At 39.7% G+C, this 23,710-nt stretch overlaps 2 pseudogenes; both read right to left on the bottom strand.

The window, feature by feature from the left end:
• Positions 1-337: 337 nt before the first annotated feature.
• LOC122138011 lies at positions 338-10,964 on the bottom strand (annotated as a pseudogene).
• A 2,679-nt stretch (positions 10,965-13,643) lies between these two features.
• On the bottom strand, positions 13,644-22,107 carry LOC122138009 (annotated as a pseudogene).
• Between the last annotated feature and the right edge of the window lie 1,603 nt (positions 22,108-23,710).

Below are 23,710 nucleotides of genomic sequence, written 5' to 3'. Positions count from 1 at the left end.
TACTTCCTAACATATATATAAGTCTCTCACACCACACCACAATAGAGCAAGTAACAGTGACATGACAGGGTTCTTGCAACACGCAGTGCCTGGTCGTTACAGTGAATCATCACACTTCACACGCTATATTTGTTTTGGTACCTCACTGGATTCAAGCAAAGTTTTCTGGGGGCAGGGCCACCATCATGCCTGGCGGGTCTTAATTTTATGTGGTGTGAACAACCACGTCCAAAGCGTTACAGCATATATATTTTATTATAATTTAATTATGGAAAGAATTACCAGTACAACACTTCCATTGAGGACAAAGTGCCAGATTCATGCCTAAAGTGCTTTTTCAAGTGAGGATGCTCCTGTCGGTGAAACAACAAGTCATGAGCATCAAGAGGCCAATGAAAGAGATTGAGACCCTAAACATTACACAAACAAAACCTGACCTCGAATGGTGAGCCCAAACTGTCACGTAATAACGGCTGGTCAAAACTAAAATCGAGATAAGTGTTCAAAATCAAACATTTGTCACAACACACACACACCACAAAAAAAGAACAAATTGGTGGTTTTGAAATTGGCTCCTTTAACAGTCCATTATCATGCTGTGATTTTGTGGCAAAAATAAAACGTTTTCGCTATACTTTGTACGCCCTCACAGTGTAATTGCCGTTGTCTCCCAGAGAGCCTGTGCTGTTCTGCTGGCCTGGATCGACAAATTACTTCATACTTTCATAATATTCACAGAAAAAAGCTAAAACATTCTTACACAACACATACAGTTATTAACATACCACAAAGCTACGATGCGCTGACAGCTCGTCGCTGGAGCCGGGATGGCAGAGAAGGATGTGAGGTATTCTGGCTGTCATGACGGCAAGATGGAGAAACATATCTCCTATGACTGTCAACGTTAAAAATCCACTTTATCACATCGTCACAATGGTAAATAAACTGAATGTGAGAACAGCTACAACAAATGGGAGATTTTGTTGTTGTTTGGAAGGGACTTAGCGGGGTCTCGTCTGGGGCTGCACGATCTTCTTCCCAGACTGGGGCTTCCATGCCCACAGATCTCACGGAGCGGACTGGGCGATGGTGCGGTCGCTGCGAGAATTTGCCGCAATCCAGCAATGTTGTGGCCATGACCCTATCTTGGTCCATTCTTAGTGTTCTGTTTGAGAATGAGGAAAGGGAAACGTTCGAGTCTGTTTCAGTTTGCTGTGTTAATGCTCTTTAAAGCATTACATTAAATTAGGAGGGAATGATATGACACTGTTTCCAAACTAAAACACTTGATGGAACCGCATCTTGAATTTAAAGCCCCAAAGCCCCCAAAAAATTTTTTATTTTTTTTTATTTTTTGCTAACGACCTTAATTTTTTGGACAACTTTAGAGAGCAGTTTTCTAAATATTTTTTCAAATAGGCCAAATCCTCTAAATCAAACTCTACTCAACGGAAAGCTTATTAATTCGCTTACAACTGAATGTCACATATAAACAGTAAAATGTACAGTCTCCTGTCAGGCAAATGGACCAAATAAAAACTATCTTGTTAGCAGACACTGTTTTTTTTTTTTTTAACCAATCAATTTTTTTCATATTTCTGAAGAATGTAATGTGATGCTCACCTAGGCTGCATTTATATTAATCAAAAAATACACTAAACCAACACCAGTAATATGCCTAACGTTTATTACTGTTCCCTTAAAGTGCTGTAGTGTAGGAGTGACACTGATTGGTTGAACTAGGTATTGCAAAATTTCAAACTATTGTAGAGGCTTTTTTTCACCCCGGCCCCCTCCTCCCCAGACGTTTGACTCACACGCAGGTTGCCAGATTGACAACACAACAGGAACGAGCGCACTTGATGATGCATGTAATGTAATACGCTGTGTTTTCCGCCAACTGGCAACCCAGGCCGCCGAAATACAATTGGGTAAACTGGCAGTGGGCGGGTTTCACAAACCAAAACAAAGACCGACATTCTGGCTGGAACGCACATTTTTCAAAGAAGAAAAACTGACTGTAGCATTGTTTTTTTCAGATAAACAAGTATTTAACTCAGCAATGATTCTTAAATATCTTGCAAACATATTATGGTATTTTTATGCTTTAGTAAGTCAAAATCTTACATACAGCTCCTTTAATAACTGTTTTCCGTTCTAATATGCAGTATTTACAACGTCATTTGTTCGTGTGATGGCAAAGCTGAATTTTCAACAGGCTCCAGTCTTCAGCATCACAGGATCCTTCTAATATGCTGATTTGGGGACAATGTATTATTATAAACTATTAAAACAGTGCTCAATGTGAGATACGTTTTGAAACCATTTCATGTTTTTTTGTAATACAAACCTTATACAGGGCGCTGACTTTCTCCTGACATTTAATGTAGTCTTCATAGTCAGCAACACCTTGAACCTGCAATCACACCAGACAGCCAAAGAAATGAACTATTTATATGATCACTGTTAAACTGTGGCTGTGTGAGAAAATGGAATAAAAAAGAACAGAGATATCCCAAAAAAAAATAAAAACTAGTTACCTGTCATGGTGCATCAGCATCTTAACAATGTCTTTAAACAGATCAGGTTCTCCAGGGCTGAAGAATCCTCCAGAGATCTGATCCATGACTTGCTTTTAGTTCTGGAATGCGGTTATAATACTCCATGGCATCATATCTCTGAAATAAACCAACTTCTGCTTAGTCAGGCAGAGCTGTAACCTGATCCCCTCTTTTGCAACCTTTCCTTCAGTGCAATAAAACTGAGAACATTTGAAATGTATTACTCTGTTTAAATAGATGAATGGTTTAATAAAATAAAACTGCTTTCACAAACATGAATGAATCACTAAAACAACAACTAAAATGCTATTCAGTAAATGGTTCATGAAGCTTGCTGTCACCCTTTCTGATCCAAAGCTTCCACATCCTTCACTCTCATGCCGAAGATAAAGAGGTTCTCTTCTCCCCCGCCTCTTCTGCCATCTCCACGTTAGCCCCATCCATGGTGCCGATGGTCAGAGCTCAATTCAGCATGAAACTTCATGTTGCCTGTTCCAGAAGCTTCTGTTCCTGCTGTGGAGATCTGCTCGGACAGGTCAGATGCAGGGATGACTGAAAAAGAGAGAAAGAAGCAGGGCAGAGCGAGTCATGTGAATAAATTAATATGACTGGAAGCTGATCCAATGGATAAGTTTGCATCCTACCTTGCTCAGCCAGTGTAACCCTGTAGTTCCTCAAGGTAGATGACTTTCAGACGATCTCCCACCACACTATCATTATTTACCACTTCTCCAATTGCTGTGATCAGCTTGATGATCATCTTAGCTGTGTGATACCCAGGAGCGGCCTTGAGGAATGCATGATTTAGCCAATTAGCATTCAACTTAAGTAGATAGAACTGATTGGTCAGAGAAACTGATCAGTCTAACCTTTCCTCCAATCATAATGGTCCTAGGAGTCCAGGCCTTGTTGGGCTCCTTCTTGATGCCTGAACACACAAATAGTAAAATTAAGCACTCTATCTTTGAAAAAGGAATAATAGTTTGCCTGTTTAGTGCATACTGCACAGTGCATACTCCCTACTGAAATAAAGTATTATATGAAAGTTAGAAAAAAGAAATGTTCCAGTAGCATAATTAGATATGCATGACTTGGTTTCACACATTGAATGGGAAGCTTGTAAAGCTTGAAAAATATTTAAAAACCTGAATTATTATTGACTTACGGTTGTAGAGGGTGATGATGTGCAGACAGTTCACAGCTGTCTTTGTATTCATGGATCCTCTTCACTTGAACATCAAACATGGAGTTTGGGTTAATCTTCACCTTGTATTGTTCTTCTAGATGCACCGCAAATTTCAGCTTATTTTCCTGAAACAGACAAAGCAATATATCAGGTGGTGGAAATCATGTTTATGTAGAATATGCCTCAATTTTACTTTGACTGTGGGATATTTTTCTGTCTCACCTGTTTGACCTTGGCAATGTCTCGAATTAAAAAGCATCATCATCCACACACTTTAAGAGGTTCTTCAGCTGGCTCAGGTCACGGATGTAGTCCCTCTCCAATTCTCTAATGTTCAACATAAGACATTATGACTTCAATTGCACAGTGTTTTCTCACACAAAGCTTTTGACTGGCTTGGACTAGAATCAACTACGGTTATGGTCATTTTTTGTATGTTTTCTCAGTAGTGCCCCCTACCTGTTCATACATGTACTGCTGACTTTTTTATTTATTTATCAGCAATGTACTTTACCTCAGCGATAACCTCAGCCAGTCCAGGGTTACACATGACAAGCCAGCGACGAGGAGTGATACCATTGGTCTTGTTCTGAAACTTCTGTGGGTCCACCTCATAGAAGTCCTTAAAACTGAACACAGAATCAACCCAACCAAATTAGATAGAGCTGTTTTTAACCAGGGCTAAACACTACATGAAATTATTGTAATGCCAGACATATTATGTTGATATAAACAGTGACATTTAAAAGTATTTGGCCATTTAAGATATGCCATTGCTGTGGACAAGTATGCTTATGTTGTCTTTCCTCAAAATAATGCTCATATTCAAATTTTGGTCTTTTTTTAAAAGAAATGTTACTTTTGTTAGGCAAGGATTTATTAAAACTGATCAAAACGTGACAGAAAATACATTTTTAACTTTACAAAGTATTTCTATTTTCAGGCTGTCCACAAAAATATGAAGCAGCACAACTGTTTTCAACAATGATAATAATATGAAGAAATGTTTCTCGAGCACCAAATCAGCATATTAGAATGATTTCTGACACTGAAGACCGGAGTAATGGCTGGCGAAAAATTTACTTTGCCATCATTGGAATAAATTACATTTTAAAATAAATTAAAATAGAAAACATTAAAATTGTAATAACATTTTACAGTATTTCTGTTTTTTTACTGAATTTTTCATCAGATAAATGCAGCCCAGGTGAGAGACCTGAGAAACTCCTTTTCCTGTACCTGAACTCAAACTTTTAGAGAGTAGAATATATTTTTAAATGTGATTTAGGTGTCCAAATAGTTTTTGGGGTCACTGAGCTGTAATATAAACTGAACATTACAAGACATACACAGTGTCCTTAATAATGTCCGAGTGGATTTGTGCCACGCCATTAACTGCGTGAGAGCCAACGATGCAGAGATGAGCCATGTTGATCTTCTTCTGTCCGCACTCCTCGATAAGAGACATGCGTCTCAAACGATCATAATCACCAGGGTAGAGTGCAGTGATCCGCTGAGAAACAAGACAGAAGATGGAAGGTCAAAACGTAAATGCGTAAATGGGCAAGAAAGTACATGGGAAGTTACTTTTCTTCATCTGCAGTTTACTGGATGCTGAGTCATGTAGAGCAGATAAGGTTGTATATATAACCTCACTGTGCAGTTTACTCCTTATTTGGAGTGGACACAGTCCTACAGTCCTAATGCAGTTACTGATCTCCCAACCCCTTTAAAAAACATCAAATTCATCTTTTATCTCCAAGTAAATTTCAAATGCAATGTGCCATGAAGAGAACATCTGTTCCCAGACCTCCAGGTGACGTCGGTTAATCTCGTAGATGATCTCTAGGTGACGGGGCAGGAGGTTTTGGAACAGGTCGATAGGCCAGCGTTCCAGAGCTTCTGGTAAGACAGTGTGGTTAGTATATGCGCAAGTACGCACAGTGATGTCCCAAGCCTGAGAAGAAAGAGAATGACAGGAAGACGGGTATAAAACAGAAATTAGAAGAGGAGTACAACATTATGTTGTTGGTCCACATGGGCAAAATTAATGGCCACTTTTCACATTTCTGGGGTTCACAGAAGAGAAAGTCATAGTTGAGTAAACTTCAATAGTGGTGAAAGGAAACTACAAGAAGTATATTTTTGCGTTCCCACAAGTACATTAAATGTAAAAATTGAAAATATAAAAAATGCAGAAAAAAATTTATTAACAATGTTCATAACTGTTAAAATGTCATCACATTCAGTAAAAAGGCTCCATTCTAGAAATCAGCTAATTTAAATTTTATGCCCTTATATTAGCCCTAATAATCAATTTATTAGTCCTATAGTTTGACAGCATATCTTTTTCTGAGCATGATAAATGACAAGATGATAAGGATTTTTCAGCTCACCGTGTCCCAGGACAGTTTCTCATCATCCACCAGTATTTTCTCATCAGTTCAGGGATGGCCATTGCAGGATGAGTGTCATTCAGTTGTATAGCAACCTGAAAAAAACAGACAACGGAAGGACCTCTTTAACAGTTTTTAATGCATTCGGTTTTATTATTCAGTATTATTCATATGAATAAATCACCTCAGATATGACACAAACTGGGTGTGTAATATGAAACAAAGGGCTCCCGGGCTATCTTACCTTATCTGGCAGTGTGGTCAGATCCATGCGCACCACCTCAGTTGAGCCAAACTTGGAGGCTTTGAACCTGCGGATAATGTCCTGGAGAGTCGCAGCCACCACAAAATACTCCTGCTTCAGACGCAACTCTTTCCCCTCAAAGAACTGACATATACAAACAGGAGGATCTGTTTACATTTAGGCTCTTTTGCTTCTTTATATGAATCACTTAAGTGGACTTGAGTTGCACTCACATTGTCATTAGGGTAAAGCACACGGGAGATGTTCTCAGCGAGATTCTTGTCCAGAACGGCCTGGATGTAACCACCAACATTAACTGTTTTGGGAGAGAGAAAGATCTAAGGATCAAAGATACAGTTCACACTTCCATTCAACAGTTTGGGGTCAATAAGGTTTCATTTTTATATATAAATCACATTTGCATTTGTGAACCTGGACCAAAAAACAGTCATAAGGGTCAATTTTTTAAACTGAATTGGTTTGTTAGGTTAGGACAATATTTGGCAGATATACAAAAATGTGAAAAACTGGAATCTAAGGGTGCAAAACAATCAAAATATGTAGGAATTTGCCTTTAAAGTTGTCCAAACTAAGTCCTTAGCAATGCATATTACTAATCAAAAATTACGTTTTGATATATTTATGGTAGGAAATTTACAAAATATCTTCATTGAACATAATCTTTTGCTTAATATCCTAATGATTTTTGGCATAAAAGAAAAATTGATAATTTTGACCCATACAATGTATTGTATGGTACTGGTTTTGTGGTCCAGGGTCACATTTATATGTAATACTAGATATTTACAGAATGATAAATGAATAATAAGGCTTATAATGAATAGCTTATAATGCATAATAAGGCTTATAGGGCTGGTTAAAACTTTTTATAAACATTCATTGATTTATTGAAGAGAACTCACAGTCTTTGAGGTGGAATTCACATGGAGCCTTTGGCAGACCAGAGCCTCATTGTGTTAACAATGTTGTTTCTGTATCCTGGGACAGGTGTGTCATAGGGAAGGGCAAGGACCACCTGGTGAGACAACAGGTACAGATTTAATGGGAAGATGTAGACACATATTTAAAAATGTCAACAATCTAGATCTTGCTTTGCAAATTGGTTGTTCTGCTTTAGGCTCTACTGACCTTCCTGATATGCACTACCACTCAAAACATTAGGGAGGGGTCAGTAAGATTTTATCTCACCTGTGTGTCCACCCCATTTCACTCCATCAGGGTGGTGTTCCACTCGACCATAGAAATGCACAGGACGCATGTATTCAGGCCGGGCTTTTTCCCAAGGATTGCCATAACGCAGCCAATCATCCGCTTCCTCCGCCTGTCAGATGATGTCAATCATTTACTAAGACCCAAATGCACCAAGAGAGGTATTCTTGCAAGTATGCTTTACCTGCCAGCCATTCACGATTTTCTGATTAAAGATTCCAAACTCATAGCGGATTCCATATCCATACGCTGCCAGGCCCAAGGTTGCCATGGAGTCCAGGAAGCAAGCTGCAGAAAAAGAGAAATGAAGCTCTCTATTACAACAAGCCCTCTATTAATCTTACGATCAGGACATTTAAAGAGACTAGGTTGACCTGCCAGTCGACCAAGGCCTCCGTTGCCCAGGCCAGCATCCTCCTCCATGTCCTGCAGCTCCTCCATATCCAGACCCAGCTGAGAAGAAACAGAATGTGAGAGCAGGAGGGACCAAAGAAGGTATGTAACCTCTGAGAACACAAAACATGCTTTGTTGCCTGGTTTCATCTTTCATCAAACACATATTTGCAGGCATTCTCGGCACAGCAGTGCATGTCTAGAATGACTTGTCTTTCATTTCTTAATTAGAATTAAAGAACCAGGGGCAACTGATCTAAGATTAGCAGTATTACAATGCATACAGCTCTAGATCTCATCCATAAGCTCTTTATTTATAGCTCCTTATTTATTATTATGCTATCACTGGTTATGATGATGACAGAGAATGACCTCTTTTTATACAAAATTTTATTTTTAAAGGTTAAAGCATCGGGATGAATGAAATACTAAATGATAATGTCCCCCATGTATTATAGATCTCCTCTATTCGGACAAATGAATAGTCCCACACCGAACACACACACCACTGGCTGAGCCAGTGTTGTTATGTAGAACACAGTAGGACAGGGGCGTCCAAACCTGTTCCTGGAGGGCCAGCATCCTGCAGAGTTAGCTCCAGCCATAATTAAACACACCTGAACCAGTTAATCCAGATCTTCAGACTCACTAGAAACTTCCAGGCAAGTGTGTTGGAGCTGGTTAGCGCTAAACTCTAGGACGCTGGGACAGGTTTAGACACCCCTGCAGTACAGTAGGACATTTCACCAGATTGCAGTTGTTTTTTGCGCCACTAGGGGTGCAGAAATTTCACACTTCAGAGTACTGCAAGGCTGACATATTCCTTTAGGCCATAACTCAAAAACAAGTTAGAAATTTTAACACTTCCGTTTCCACCATCCTAAATTAGATGGGTTTTTTGAATGGGTTTGTGGTTTGCTTGAAAAATTTGTAAATATGTCTTCACCTGATAGATGGCCTCATCACAGGCATTCTCCAAAGCTAAGTTTACCATGGTGTTTTGAAGGGTCCGTCCCATGTAGAATTCCAGAGAGAGATAGTACACACGCTAGAGGTGAGACAACAAGGAGAAATGTGAAAAAAAAAATGAACTACAACAGCTGAGAGCCATTTCGAGCAACAGTGAAGTAGGAGCCATAAAAGCCCCTGCTGAGCAGACTAGCCTATCTAGTGACAAGCATTATTGTGACAGGTGCACAACACAAGCCTAATCTGTAATGGACGTCTGAGACCTCACTGACCGCCACTGCAATACATTCAATCACTGAAGGTTGCACAATGACAACTATCATGGAGGATTTGCTAGTGCACAAAACTACATAGTAATATTTAGTCTCTTGTCTATAAATGATAACAAAGGTTAGGACAGAAGAATGTTTTGTGCTGTGTTTCTTACACATTGCTCATGTAAAAATAGCAGCATTAGCTGTCAGCATTTAAGGTTGAACACTCTTCCAGGATGCCAGACAAATTCTAAATACACAGAAACAAAATCCTACCCTTCAATTATTTTTGACTTTAAGACTGCAGTGTGTTTTAGCTCTTTATTTTAGAATGAGAAAAAAAAACTGAAAAAAGATTTTTACATTTCCTGTATGAATTGCAAGTACTTACAACGTTTTAAGATTATTTATGCCTTTCCTTTTTAAAATAGGTTTTTTAAATAGTATTTTTGGATTTATGAGGAAAAATTATATCTGCAGTTAACATTATTTAAAAATTAAGTTGATAATGGGGGCTATAATTATGATGTAAAATGTCAAGGATGTAAACTAGCTTCCTTGTGACAACTGCAGGCCTTCTCTTTTCCGGTTTTTAGGACTGAACCAATCACAATTCTGTATGCAAATACACACAAGAAAAAAAACCAATCAACACAACGCATGCAGAAATTATGATTACATTATGATGACAACACCATATTCTATCAAATAAATATAAACGTGTAACTTCTATAAAAAAATAAAAACCGTGTCAAATGCTGCAATTATGTAGAAAACATGTTTTTGCTGCTGCGTTTTTTTTTTTTTTTGTTTTTTTTTTTTTTTGTAAATTCTACGGTTCAGTGCAGTAAATTTTATTGATGTTTCCAGCTGGGCATAAGAGAAAGCTATCAGGTCTACTTGTTTTAACATCTACCAAGATGTGCATATATTAATATTTTTTATCGAACTCGCAACCCGTCGACAATTAAAAAATAACAATTTGACCTGTGGATACAGTTGTCAAGGGCACACAGTAGCCTACAGCTTTTTCCATACATTCGTGTCATTTATCTGCAGCACACTGAATGCAGTTGCTACTGACATCAGTTATGAAAAGATTATGCAATTGTTGAAAAAAGGCATTGCCATCTGCCGAACCATTAGCATTAAGCGGCATTTCCTGGTGCAATATAAATACCACCGTATTACCCTTGCAAGAAAGATCAAAATGTTTCTTTCTGTATTTTGCAGCTCTAGCCTCTACTGCGCAACATTGTGTCGCCGGTTGTGTGATCTGACCCTCCTCCCGTCTGTCGGTGGTGTACGTGCGGCACAGGGCTGAAGGATGAAACTGCGGCATTTGAGTTTCTTACTTTCGGGTCTCTTCTCGTAGTAGTGCTGCTGCGTTCGGATCCATCTTCCCACCAAATGGTCGCGGACGGTGTGCGCCAGGGCGAAGTAGTAGTCGCGCTTCGTTGCAACATTACGGTCCTTAACCAAAGTGAAATGCAGATGGCGATTAAAATTGGTCTTGAGGTCTGCGACGTTTTCAACCCCGGCGAGACCTCGCACGGAAATTTGCTTCCTCTTCTCTTGGTCCGTCAGTGGCTTGGACATCTTGTAGATTGTTATATAATAGGAGGTTTGGTGCACCAGGGATAAAGTGTACGTGATGCCTGCTGCGTGTGTTGCGACGCGCGTCACTGTGATCTCCAGCGGATGCTTCAGGGTCAAGCGCGCTCATTGGCGCACACATTTGCTCACACTCCCCGCTATGTATACATGGCTACTATATATTTACAGGTTGGGCGGGTCATAATTTATTAAACACTGGTTAGTATTGGTTAAGTTGATCAAAGTTAATGCAGTTGGGGTCACATAAGCCAGTTGCGCGACTGCTTACACAAAAGAATGCAAAAAATTCTCACAGAATGTTGATCACTCTGAAGGTCACTGAATAATTCGCACACTGCTAACTGAGATTACAGTAGCAAGAACATTTTTCTTGACAGTAGTCAAGACAAATTTGACAAGTTTGAGGGTACCAGTATCAAGTGGCGCACTCACAAAACGGTAAAAACTCATTTAAAGGCTCTAGCACAGTTGCATATACAGGTGCATCTCAAAAAAATTAGAATATCTTTAAATATTTCTTTTGTTTCGGTTTTTTTATTTCAAAAATTTAAACTTTTATATATTCTAGATTCATTACATGTAAAGTAAAACATTTAAATACTTTTTATTATTATTATTATTTTGTAGAGCTTACAGCTCATGAAAATCAAAAATCCAGTATCTCAAAATATTAGATTATTTCCTAAGATCAATCAAAAAAAAAAAAAAAAAAAAAAAAGGATTTGTAAAAGAGAAAATGTCAAGTTTGTTTTTAGTGTTCTTTTATGCGCTCAATACTTGGTCGGGTCTCCGAGGTGTGTGGGGCATGGAAGCAATCAGCCTGTAGCACTTCAGAGGCACTATTGGATGATGATTCTCATGGTCAGTGGTTTTGACACTGTGGGTAGGTATAAAGACGTTGTTTCCATTTCAGAAGTGGCTTGGTAGTCCTTTTCCTGAAGACATCTGAGCGTAGATGCACTGGACTCCACTTCAGTCCTCTCCTTGTGAAGCTCTCCCAAGTGTTTGAAATCGGCTTTGCTTGACAGTATTTTTCAAGCTTGCGGTCATCCCTGTTGCTTGTGCACCATTTCCTATCAAATTTCTTCTTTCCAGTCAACTTTGCATTTAATATGCTCTGATACAGCACTCTGTAAACAGCCACCCCCTTTCAGTAATGACCTTCTGTGACTTACCCTCTTTGTGGAGGGTGTCAATGATCATCTTCTGGACCATTGCCAAGTCAGCAGTCTTCCCCATTATTGTGATTTCAAAGAACAAGAGATACCCGGAATTTATACTGTAGGGATGGTCATTTAATGAAACTCAAATATAAACATTCTAATATTTTGAGACACTGGATTTTTGATTTTCATGAGCTGTAAGCTTTAATCATCCAAATTAAACAAAAAAAAAAGATAATGTTTTAGTTTACAAGTAATGAATCTAGAATATATGTACAAAAAAAAAAAAAACTTTTCACGATATTCTATTTTTTTTTAGATGCACCTGTATATGCATTACAACGCAGAATTTGAGCATTTTGAATAAATTTGTACAGCAATAAACTCCTGCAATGAACCACTTTGATGTCAGTGTCCATCAAAAACCAAATTACTAGCTTACAATGTTCCCTTCTATGAGCTACCATGTAACTTGAGGTTCTTGTTGTGGCCTCATATTTGCTTGTTCAGCTGCAATCCACATTCTCAGACTGTACTTTTATCTTATATACTCTGTGCACAACAGGAATTTAATTTTGTCAAAGTAAATCAAAGCAACAACCACTTCAAATTAAGTTAAAAGCACCCATTCTTTTGTTTTGGCAGCATGAGAAACTTGTGTTTTTAAGCACTAGGTGTTAAGCACAAAGAACACCACATACAACAAGCTATACAACTAGTAAAAACCAAGGCAACTACCCGGGTAAAAGAAAGATGGGGAAGACAGCAAACATTCTTGCTGTGGTGAGCAGGAAAACAGGCCCTAAATCCAAAGAGAATAGTGAAAACTATACGTAACAGACTTTGAATCAAAAACAAAATTGCTTCTATTTGAAAGGTTTAACAGCATCTTTTGGAATGGAAAAAACCCTCACCATCCAACACTGAAGCAGAGTTAAGATGATGTTAGTATAGCAAATGTGAGAGATGACAATTCAACACCATGCCAACTTTATTTAGTTGAATGCTTCATTACAAAAATATTGAATACATTTGGTGGAGGCAATTAATGAAAAGTTCTTTTAAATAAAAATTTTTAGGAGGGATTGGAGGCAAGGTGAGCACAAATTATACTGACCACCTAATAGAGTAAGCCAATCATCTACAACATCTTGACATAAATGTCTTTTTGTATTATGCAGCAACAAATGCACAGCTGGTTTAAGAGTGTAAATGGTTGTTTATATACCTGTTGGAATGTTGCTAACTGAATCTTAAGCAGATGTCACTTTTTACTCACTGGAGAGGGTTCAAAAAAAAAAAAAAACCATGAAAGCAGCTGGTAGAAACAAAAACAAAACACACATTCCCTGCACATCAACATTTTGAAAAAATACTCAAACAGATCAAACAATACAGTTAAAAATCATTACAATTGAAAGTAAATTTACAAATTAACCACCAATCTCTGTCTCTCTCACTAGCTCGATTTCTGTGCCCAATTATGGGAAACAAATCTGAACCGAGGCCCATCAAAAGGAAAAATAAACCTTTAGCAACTAATCACATCAAGCTGTTAAATGAACAGAACTAGATACAGTCCTGTGATGTATAGTTTAGGCATTACTGCATGGTCACAGGGCCATAGAGACTAAACATAGCGTTTAAAACTCTGGGGTGGAGGCGGTGAGGTGTGCAGGGGGCATCCCGTACGGTGGCATGCCGGGAATCCCCATCATGGTCACAAAGTTAGGGTCCATGGGTGGGGGTGGGGGAGGAGGTGCGTACATCATGCCTGCTGAGCCAGGTGGAGGGGGCGGTGGAGGAGGTGGCGCACCAGGAGGAAGTGGGGGTTGGACCCCAGGTGGAGGCGGCACCATAGAGGGGGTGCCCATGGGCGGAGAGGGGCTGAGTGGCTGAGGTGGCCGTCTGCTGAGGCTGTTGCCAGGGTGGCAGGTTTCCAGTGGCAGGGGTGGATGTGGTGGCTGTATCTGGAAAAACAAAAAATAAGTCAGTCTGAGGCAAAAGGAAACCCTTTAAGTGGCATCAACTGTGTACTAATGGAATACACTTACTCTGTTGCCAAGGCAATGGAGTGCTGGTTGCCATGCTGCTGGTGGTGGTGGGGGAGGGGCCTGCTGTTGCCAAGGTGGCAGAGGTCCTGAGGGTGGAGGTGGTGGTTGGCTGTTGGGGGGAGGTGGAGGCGGGGGCTCATCATACCCATGGGTGGAGGCAATAAACCTGATCACCAGACAAGAGAATGAAACCGTCTTAGCTTTCTGGGAACACAAGTATCCAAGTATACAGCACTGCATATTTAAAAATTCAAAATAAAAATGCAAGTCTAGATTTTTATGGTAAATGTTCCCAATATAAATGGAAGAAAATATCCAGTTATGTACCTCTATCCTTCCAGGGAAAAGTTATATGCTCCATTAAGAAGGAATTATAGAACTGAAATCCTGACCATCACAGGTTATACGCACCCATGGGGTGTCCCGGGTGGTGCTGGGCCTTGGCTCATTGGAGGAGGCGGCGGCTGCATCCAGGGTGGAGGCATTCATTGGGTTTGGTGGCATAGGAGGGCCACCCATGTTTGGCATTGGTGTAGGGAAGCTGTGAGGGCCACCAGGACCCTGGTGCATGCCATGGAAACTCCTGTTATCAGTAGGGCCTGAATTCACCCAAGGAGGACGATTCTGAAAGGTGTTTGAGAGAGGTTGAGATCTTGGGTTTCAAACACTAGTAAACTTTTATTCAGTAAGGAGCCATTAATCAATTAAGAGTAAATCGTGAACACTTCAAACAAAAAACATTCCATGCAAAGAATCCTGAAAAACACATCACGGTTTTCATCATCATCGCATTTCAACGCATGATGCAATAAAAATAAATAAATAAATAAATAAATAAATAATAAGTCAGCATATTAGCATGATTTACTGAATAATCATGTGACACTAAAGACTAGCTGCCGAAATTCAGCTTTGCTATCATGTGAATAAATTATTTTTAAAAAAAAGTTAAGTAAAGAAAGTAAAAAGGGTTTTTTTAGATAAATTGTAATTACACTGCACAATATTGCTTGTTTTAACTACATTTATAATCAAATGAACCATATCCTTGGTGAGCAACATAAGTGACTTTTTTCAAAAAACACACACACACAAAAAAAAATTATGTCCCAACCCCAAATATGTGACCGGTAGTGTGCACATTATGAAGAAACTGGCCTCCAATAAGGAAAAATGGATGTCTTTGGGCTTACTGGTGGTGGCTGGTTATTGTTGGGTCCTGCAGGACGAGGTCCACTAGGGGGAGGATTGCTGTGGCCACCACCGGGAGGAAGGGACTGGAGCCTCTCCTAGCTCTGCCATGAGAGACAAGTACTCTTTATCCATACGGGGCCTTATCCTGAGCAGACTGGGGTGGTTCACCGGGTCGTTGTGCAAAGGAACTGAGGATGCAGAGAAATACAATTAACCTTACTGTGCTGTCTGCACTTTATTTGAAACTAACAAGGTGGTGGTAAATTACTTGGTAGGAGAAAGAAATATGCTGATGATCACTGGTGGCTGGGGTTACCTGGTAACTTGCAGTCTGATGAGGATGTGACCTGCTCCACCACACTTTGTACAGACAGTTGTGTTTGTGATGCTGCGAGGCTCGAGTGCTCTGCCACGGGCGTAAGATTCTGAGGGAAAACATTTACAACATTGATGAGTATCAAACATCTACACATTTACTCGCCTGCTGCCTCAAGAAATCTGCATTTAGTCTCTCTCACCTGTTATCATCTTCTCTCAGAGTGCCATTGAGTCTCGTGCCAGCTCCCTTAGCTGCATCTTTCTCAGCTCGTTCTGGTCTTAAGGGGTCTCAATGCCCTGCTTGAGGATATTACGAATCTGTGGACAAAAAGAAAACACTTAATAATGCAATTATAAGTTTTTTAATGTTTCTTGAGTCTGACAGATATTCATTTTCATTAAATGGGTTCTAATGCAAGTATTAAGTTCTGAAAACGCGTTTTGACTTCCAAGTACAAGAATGTCTGAAATGGACTCACCTGCTCTAAAGCTTTCTTGACATTTCTCCATGGTGTTAGCAGTGACCAGTGCATGAAGAGGTTCATCTTCTCCTGGAAGCACAGCTGTCCATCCTTAACGGCCCACCTTTCCCTCCTTTACTGAGCCCTTTACCACGAATCATGATCTTAAGCACAGCACTCCTTCTCAATGTTTTCAGAGTGTTTCCCACTGGGGAAAAAACCGGTCAATAGACCAAAGAGAAAAGTCGTGCTTTGACGTAGAGACATCAAATAGAAACCAAAAAAAGAATAAAATAAATTGAGAGCTCAATCTTGCAACTCACCGTGGCCCAATCAAAAACCCAACAACGTTGATCTCTGGATACTCATCCTGAGGAATCATTACCTTGTCACTGGACACGAGTAGCTGGTGGTCTGAGAAAGAAGAAAACAAAGAATACACTTTTCAAGTAAATATCTGACGCCACAACCACAGAGAAGATAATAAGCAAAAAAAAAAAAAAACACACATTTTTATAGAACACATACTTGTAGTCAGCAGGGGGTTGAATTCGGGTTCATTCCCACCATCTCTGTAATGAGAGAATGCCTCTCTTCCTCCAGTTTTCTTACGTGTCCGATATTCACGTGTATTAAGCCTCTTCCCCTCACTGTTGTAGAGTGGGCTCAGGAGATGGAGATCTGTGAAAAAGAATACTGAAGAACCAGAAGATGCAGCACAAAGTCCAAAACTTTACAGCAGTACTGTACACCCTCAACAGTTTTAACATTCAATTGCTTGCCTACTCTTGACTGGCACTGTGTTGACCTTGTTCTGTGGTCCATTAAAAAGGTGCATGGGATTGCCCCAGAGAGTGCTCATGTTGCTAATGGGAAAGAAGCTCACTACGAATACGTATTAATACTGAATCATTGAAAAAAAGCAGAAAACACTCTACAGATCTAAAAGCTTGAAGCTCAGAATAAGAAACATCAGCAGCTTCTAAAAATTACTTCAAAACTTGGCGCCAAAAAGTCATAAAATGGGTCTTTTATAGAGTCCTCACTATTATCGGGAGTTGGAAAAATAGGACAAATATCGGAGAACTCCGGACAAAACGGGGCAACCAACCACTTGAAAAGCGTCTGTTCTTAAAATTCTGATCTAAACCTTCACACGTTCTCAGAGAGCACTCCAACTGTTACCTTCCCCTTGGATGTGCTGAAAACCTGTTAAACCTGCACAATGAGCGCTCTTTGTGCTTGAAAAAAAGTTACGAGAGGGGGAATTTTGGGTTAGAGAAAAAAAATTTTGGATTAAATATTAACCTTCAAACAGCTCCTCAAACACAAGACAGCCACACAAGCGTGACAAGTTCTGAGAGGACAACCCGAAGAGGAGAAAAGTGGGGGAAAAAAGAGGGAAAGATTTTTCTGCTGGTTTTCTTTTGGACTGATACTCCAGCGCTGACAACCTGAAGTACCCCCCCAGCTTTGTTTTGCGAGATGGGAAGTTGATGAGCGATCGTTCCTAAATCCTGGAGTGGATAGACCTTTGAGAGAACCTTTTAGAGTTGGCGGTGTAAAAAACTTCCGATTAAAGATTTTCTGCCCGTAGAACCTAAGGCGTCCAGCGAGCAAGGTGGGTGGCCTACTAGAACGAACACTCTCCCGTCAGAAACATTAACATTTCCTGCTATGTTGGAGTGTGCTTATGAAGTCTATGCCGGCCCACAGTGATCAGTGTTAAGGTTATGGTTATTCCAGAAAGAGAAAGGTTCAGAGGAGTCTCCTCCGAGCGTCCCTTCCAGTGCGGAAAGCTGGAATACTGTGGAAGTTCCTGAACAAAATGGTGGTAGCCCCCATCATGGAAAACCATTTAATGACCATACCAATTTAACCAACCATTCAGCCTTGTGGGATTAAGGATTCAATTGTTTTAGTCAACACTGCAAGTTTTGGAGGTTAAGAAAGAAGGGGCATGAAAATGCATTGTATAATGCACTTAAATGGCTTAAATAGCGCGAAACCGAACGGCTACTGCTACCCCTTAGACTACAAGAACTACACTGGAATCTTAAAAAAAAATAAAAATGCTATACCACCTTTATAATACAGATTTTTTTTTCATAGAATGGCATGCAAAAAAACCCTACACAAGAACAGCACAGAAGAAAATTTTAATTTACTTACAGAACAATCACGATTTCCACCTGCTTTATATGATTGCACATGAAAGCTTTGGCAGTTTAGTTGCGACATTATTGTCAAAAGTTTAATAACTTCCCTGTCCATATGATACGGGCTGCAAAACAATTAATTTCAAGAGTACGTAGCATTTGACTAGTTACCTGGCAGCACTAGCTGAATTACATGACAGTCCAATCTTTGTCATGACAATATCCGACCATAATAGTCTTCAGTCCCTATCTTTGCCTCTCTGTACAGAACCGATCCAAACGCTTGCTCCAATTCACTACCATTTCAAAACTCGTTAGGCATGTAACAAAGCCAATTTCATACTCAAGACATTTAGTTATATCCTCTAACTAAAGAAAGGCAAGATACGATGGTCATTTCAGAGCAAGGCATTTAGGACTTTCTTCATTTAACAATCACTTACCCCTACCTACAACCATCAGTACACTTACGAACTGGCCTCACAATAAAATGGGCGCATTACAAGGTAAAAAAAATGTTACTGTTGGTGGGTTTTAAATCGTTATTCCGACCTGTCCTCAGAGGTTAACAGGATTCCCAGGTCTCCTGTACGCAGTTTTTAACGTGTCAGGTCTTCGATCCTGCAGTTGGACTGGAAGAAATCAGGTTATGAGAAAAAAACAGGAATGCGAGAGAATTGTGGTTAACAACAAAAAAAAAAAACCCCAAAGCATAAAGAAAAAAAACAGTACACTGGAAAACTCAACGTGACTAAAGTTAACAAAGACTAGAACACACATTACCATGGCAACTGGTCAGTTCACTAAGAATCAAAGTTCCTTGAAGATTTTGCTCTGAATTTTCTGAACACATCGAAATCCCACCCAGATTTCTGAAAACCACATTAATGTTTAATAAGCCCATACAGATTTCCCCAAAACTCTACAAAAATTGAAGGTTTGGGCCAATTTAAGATCCAGAAAGCTGGATGCATTTCCGTAAATAATATTTCAGAAAAAGGTTTGATTTCCATGCCACCACTTCGAGAAGCGAAACTAACTAAAATGCACACCTTTCAGGAATACATTTAAAAATATTACTTCACTACAATAGTCTATCTCAAGCGTAAAAGGTGGGCAAACATTAAGGCCGTGCCAGGGAGAAAAAAAAAAAGTTGGTTTAAGAAATAAAAATCATATTGGCTAAGTGGCTTGAGCAACTGCATCCTCAATGAGATTGAAATGAAGTGATTTCACAGATAACACCAGTTAATATTGAAATGCCAGAACTTTAACTTTTAGCCACACTAACAGAACCTCATCAGTATTATTCCACACTCGTCAAGTCACGACAGGCCCCTTACCATATGTTACAATACTAAGCAGTTAGAACAACTGAGATGCAATATGTAGAAATCATCAGAGACATCATCACCTTTAGTGGATTGGTGTTTTTCTGTTTTCCATGCAAAAGACTAGATTTAACACCAAAAACTGACCTGTAATCAAATAAAGTTTTTGCATCACTCAACGGAAGCCAGGTGTGGGTTTTCAAATGCATTTCCTCTATGACCTGCTTCAGATAATCAGACCCCACATTTACACGCTGAATGGTTTTGATTGGCAGGTACGAGACATGAGGTGTCCAATAAAGGACTAGTGTAATCAGATGTAGGTCTAGGTGCACAGTAGATTTTGAACAAACACTACAACCACATGCCATTGCAAAACAAGTGCTCTGACAGCAATGAGAAAGCATTTACTACACATACTGCTTTCAGACACTGGGGAGTAGGTATCATGACCTTTCCTCAATCAATGTGGGGACCTGCAGTGCTTATTGCAGGCAAATTAGGCTTAAGACATTTTGCATAGTAAACATGAGCAGTGGATGAAGTCCTGCAGAGCTGGAGACGTTTCAACAGCAAAGCGGCACATCAGAAAAACACTGTGGGTTCTTGCTAATTGACATCACTATGCTACGCAAACAGTGCTACTAATACCTTCAGTGGCTTCCTAAGACAAAAGAAAACGATCCTTCATACTTTTGCACATCGAACGGAGTTAGTACAAATCCTAGTGAACGATGGGGGCAAAGTGCTGAATTTCCGGTTGATTGTGAGCTTCTTCTGCGGATTTGTCCGCCACCTGCGCCTTTAAGGTAACTGTCATGTGGAGCGTGCACTTTGACAGAATCATGGCCATGTCATCGTTTAGCTTCTGAGAGACTCACTTCAAATCTCGCGAGTGAGACCCCTGGTAGGCAAAGAACCAAACCGTTTATCCCATTAACTGACCTCAAATTATATCACCAAAGTCAAGTCAGACTAATGATCCATTCGCAAGTCTGCAATGCTCCTCGCATGTGATGGTGACAACTGTGAGGAAATAAATAAACCGACAGGTTCTGGGACAAAAAAAAGTGAGCTGTCAGGGTGCAGAAAGAAATAACCCTCATTCACAAACACAATGTTCTGCAACTTAATAAACTATAGGACTGGTAAGAGACACGTTATAATAACATTGAATTCAGATATTCACCTATATAGCTCGCTCCTGGTCCTGAGTCAGACCGGGAGGGATCACGGTGGGCATGCCCGGGATAATGGTCTTCTTGTCCTGTTTCTCGCTGCTCCAGCTTACTTCCTTTTTTTCCGTTTCTCCTGGCCCAAAATCTAACAGGGAATGGTATAAGTGGGATGGTGATTACATGCAAAGTTCTAATGGCTCTTTGTATTAACCCTATACTAAGGTTTTTCGTCAACGCCGATCATACGCATTAAAAAGAAAAAACTCCTGGAGGGGGAGGTGTACTTTTATAAAAAAAAATATATTTTCCTCCTTGATTGTGACAAAAAATAAAAACACTTCTTATATTTGAAGTATTTTAGTATTATAATGCTTAGTCTACAGTTTCAATAACCTCTTGTCGTTTACCAAAAGGTAACGTTATATTATGAAGACTAATTTGCCCTGTGAACTGTTTTTGCGAACGCATTTCAATATTATATTAACTACAACACAAGTGCACTACACAATCTAAGGATTTATAGACTAAATCTTGCAAAACAATAGGTCGAAGTGAGCGCAGCCCCAACTAACTTAGGCGTTTAAAGGGCCAGTCCGTGTGTCTCGAGTCTCAGGCCCGTCCCCGCTGTGTTACCTCCACTCCCCGCCAGAGACGGAACGTCAGTCCCACCTGGCTCCGACTGGGTTTGAGAGCCCAGAACTCCGGCTCCGGGGACCTGGAGAAGCCTGGGTTGATCACCTGCGGTGCTGTAGTTCTGCAGCGGGAAGACAAAACCGCAGGCCCGGGCGGTGGGCATTAACCCCCCGCGCCGTGCCAGACTCAAAGCCACTCGCTTATCGCTGGCGCTCGGGTGCAGCTTCCCCAGCGTGGCTGCGTTGGCTCCTGCTGCAATTTCGGTGGCGTCAGGGGGCGAATCTAGGTCTGAAGAAGGGAGCTTCCGAGGTGGTTTAGTATGTGCACAAAAAGGGTGTTTTCCTTTCTAAATAATATGAACGTACGTCTCCTAACATGCAACCTCCTTCTGTCACCCGCCGACCAAGATGGCGTCCGCTGAGATCGACAAAGGAGATTTGACGTCAATTTAGAACTATCCGATTGGTCGATGATTATGTCAATCTATGTGTGGCTTACAGTCATTGGATCGTTAAGGGTCCGTCGGAACATTTTAATGGTCTCTCATTGGTCGTTCTAGTGCTCAGTCAGCAAGAGGCCCGACCTCCCAGCAGGTAGGTTGGTTCTTGTAAGAGCGACCATGGTGAGGTGCATTTGTTGGTCAAGACGAAAATGGCTGGAAGCAGGAGAAAAAATACCAAATTTTTTTTTTCAGTTTAGAAGGGGAAATTAGTAACAAGCGGTGCTACTAATGAGAACCCTAAGGATGCATCTAACTTTGATACATCTCAATTCTATAGGGAATGTGAAGGTACGTCACGCAGTGTTGCATTATGGGACGTGGGCGCCATAGGCAAATCCAACAGCGGAGAGACGATCCTGCAAATATGGCGGGAGGACCCATAATTACCAACACGGCGTGACATCCACCTTCACATTCCCTATAGAGAGCTTGTATAGCTCTCTTCATCCAACCCCACTGATACATTTGTGTTTCTTAGCAGCTTATCTGACGTACTAATAGAATCCACAGATTCAGAAATTAATGTGATAAAAGAATTAAATGTTCAAGAGGTTATAAGATTGCACAAACAGTTTTTAGACGAACATAGTCTCATGAAGCGCACGGAGGTGACAGTGAGAATTTCATTAAAACCCTATTATTGTTTTATGTTCTTAGACCTATTTTACTTGCATTTTTTTGATTTTGGAGAACTTGCCATCACTAAAGACAAAGTAATTACACTTATACAAAACCTAACAAAAAGAAATAAAATATATTTAGAAAATTGGAGACCATTTAAAATTAAATTAAAATTAAATTTATGCATTTAGCAGGCAGCTTTTATCCCAAAGCGACTTACAGTGCAATTAGTTTTGTAAACAATGGCCACCAAAATTTATTCCACATATATTTGCCAAAATGTTTTTAAATATTATAATTGATGCATATAGAAGAACACATAGAGTTTTCTGAAAGGATGCTATATTGGAAATAATATTAGATTAATTCATGATCCTAATTGATTACAAGATATTTTATTTCAGATGATAGTTTAATAGTATTAATGCGTCTATTTATAAAAGCGTTTGATACTGCTATAGACATTTTTCACAGATTTTTTTGGCCTTTGTACGTTTTTTCAAAAGCAATTCCAAACTCTTTATAATGGTTATAATAAGCTCAGTCCAATTATTTCATGAGTACTTGTTTGAGATTTAATATGGGGCATGGGATAAAGGCAAGGCCGCCCTATATGCATACCTCTTCTGTTTTTTTGCTTTTATTAAGTGCACAAATTGTTGGCCGCTCATGTTAAAAGAAAGCTAGTTTTCATGGCCTCTCAGTGTTTGAAAAGGAGAGTAAGCTCCAGTCAGTTAGCCCAGATGACACCACAGTTTTTGTTAAAAACAGTGAAGAAGTGGAAGTGTTATAAATTGTATAGATTAATTTTCTGAGGGTCTGTATCAATGTCAATGGAAGTTCCAGAAGAATGTTGTTAAGGATTTGGACAAGATTCTCTATGATTTCATTTGGGGAAAAAAGCTCAATACTTATGAAAAAGATATTTTAAGAATAGTAAAAGAATTTGGGGGCCTTGAAGTGTTAGAATTTTACAGACCTCAATGAGGTATTTAAGATAAAATGGATAGTGAGTACATTAAAAATAAAAACACTGTGTGGCCCATATTCTAATTTTATATTGAATTGTTTAGGTGGTATTAATTTTTCTTTCAAAATGTAATTTTTTAAGAGTTTTCATAAGCAGACACATGCTGCCTTGGCAATTAGTCTATAAGCACAGTTTCACACTGCATCAGTATTTTCTGTGGAATAATAGAGATATCTTGTATATAAAAAAATAAAATAATCTATTTTTTGATCAGTC

The sequence above is a fragment of the Cyprinus carpio genome, chromosome B7, assembly GCF_018340385.1.
Source record: "Cyprinus carpio isolate SPL01 chromosome B7, ASM1834038v1, whole genome shotgun sequence".
Lineage (NCBI taxonomy): Eukaryota > Metazoa > Chordata > Actinopteri > Cypriniformes > Cyprinidae > Cyprinus > Cyprinus carpio.
This window is presented reverse-complemented; position numbering and strand designations above follow the sequence as displayed.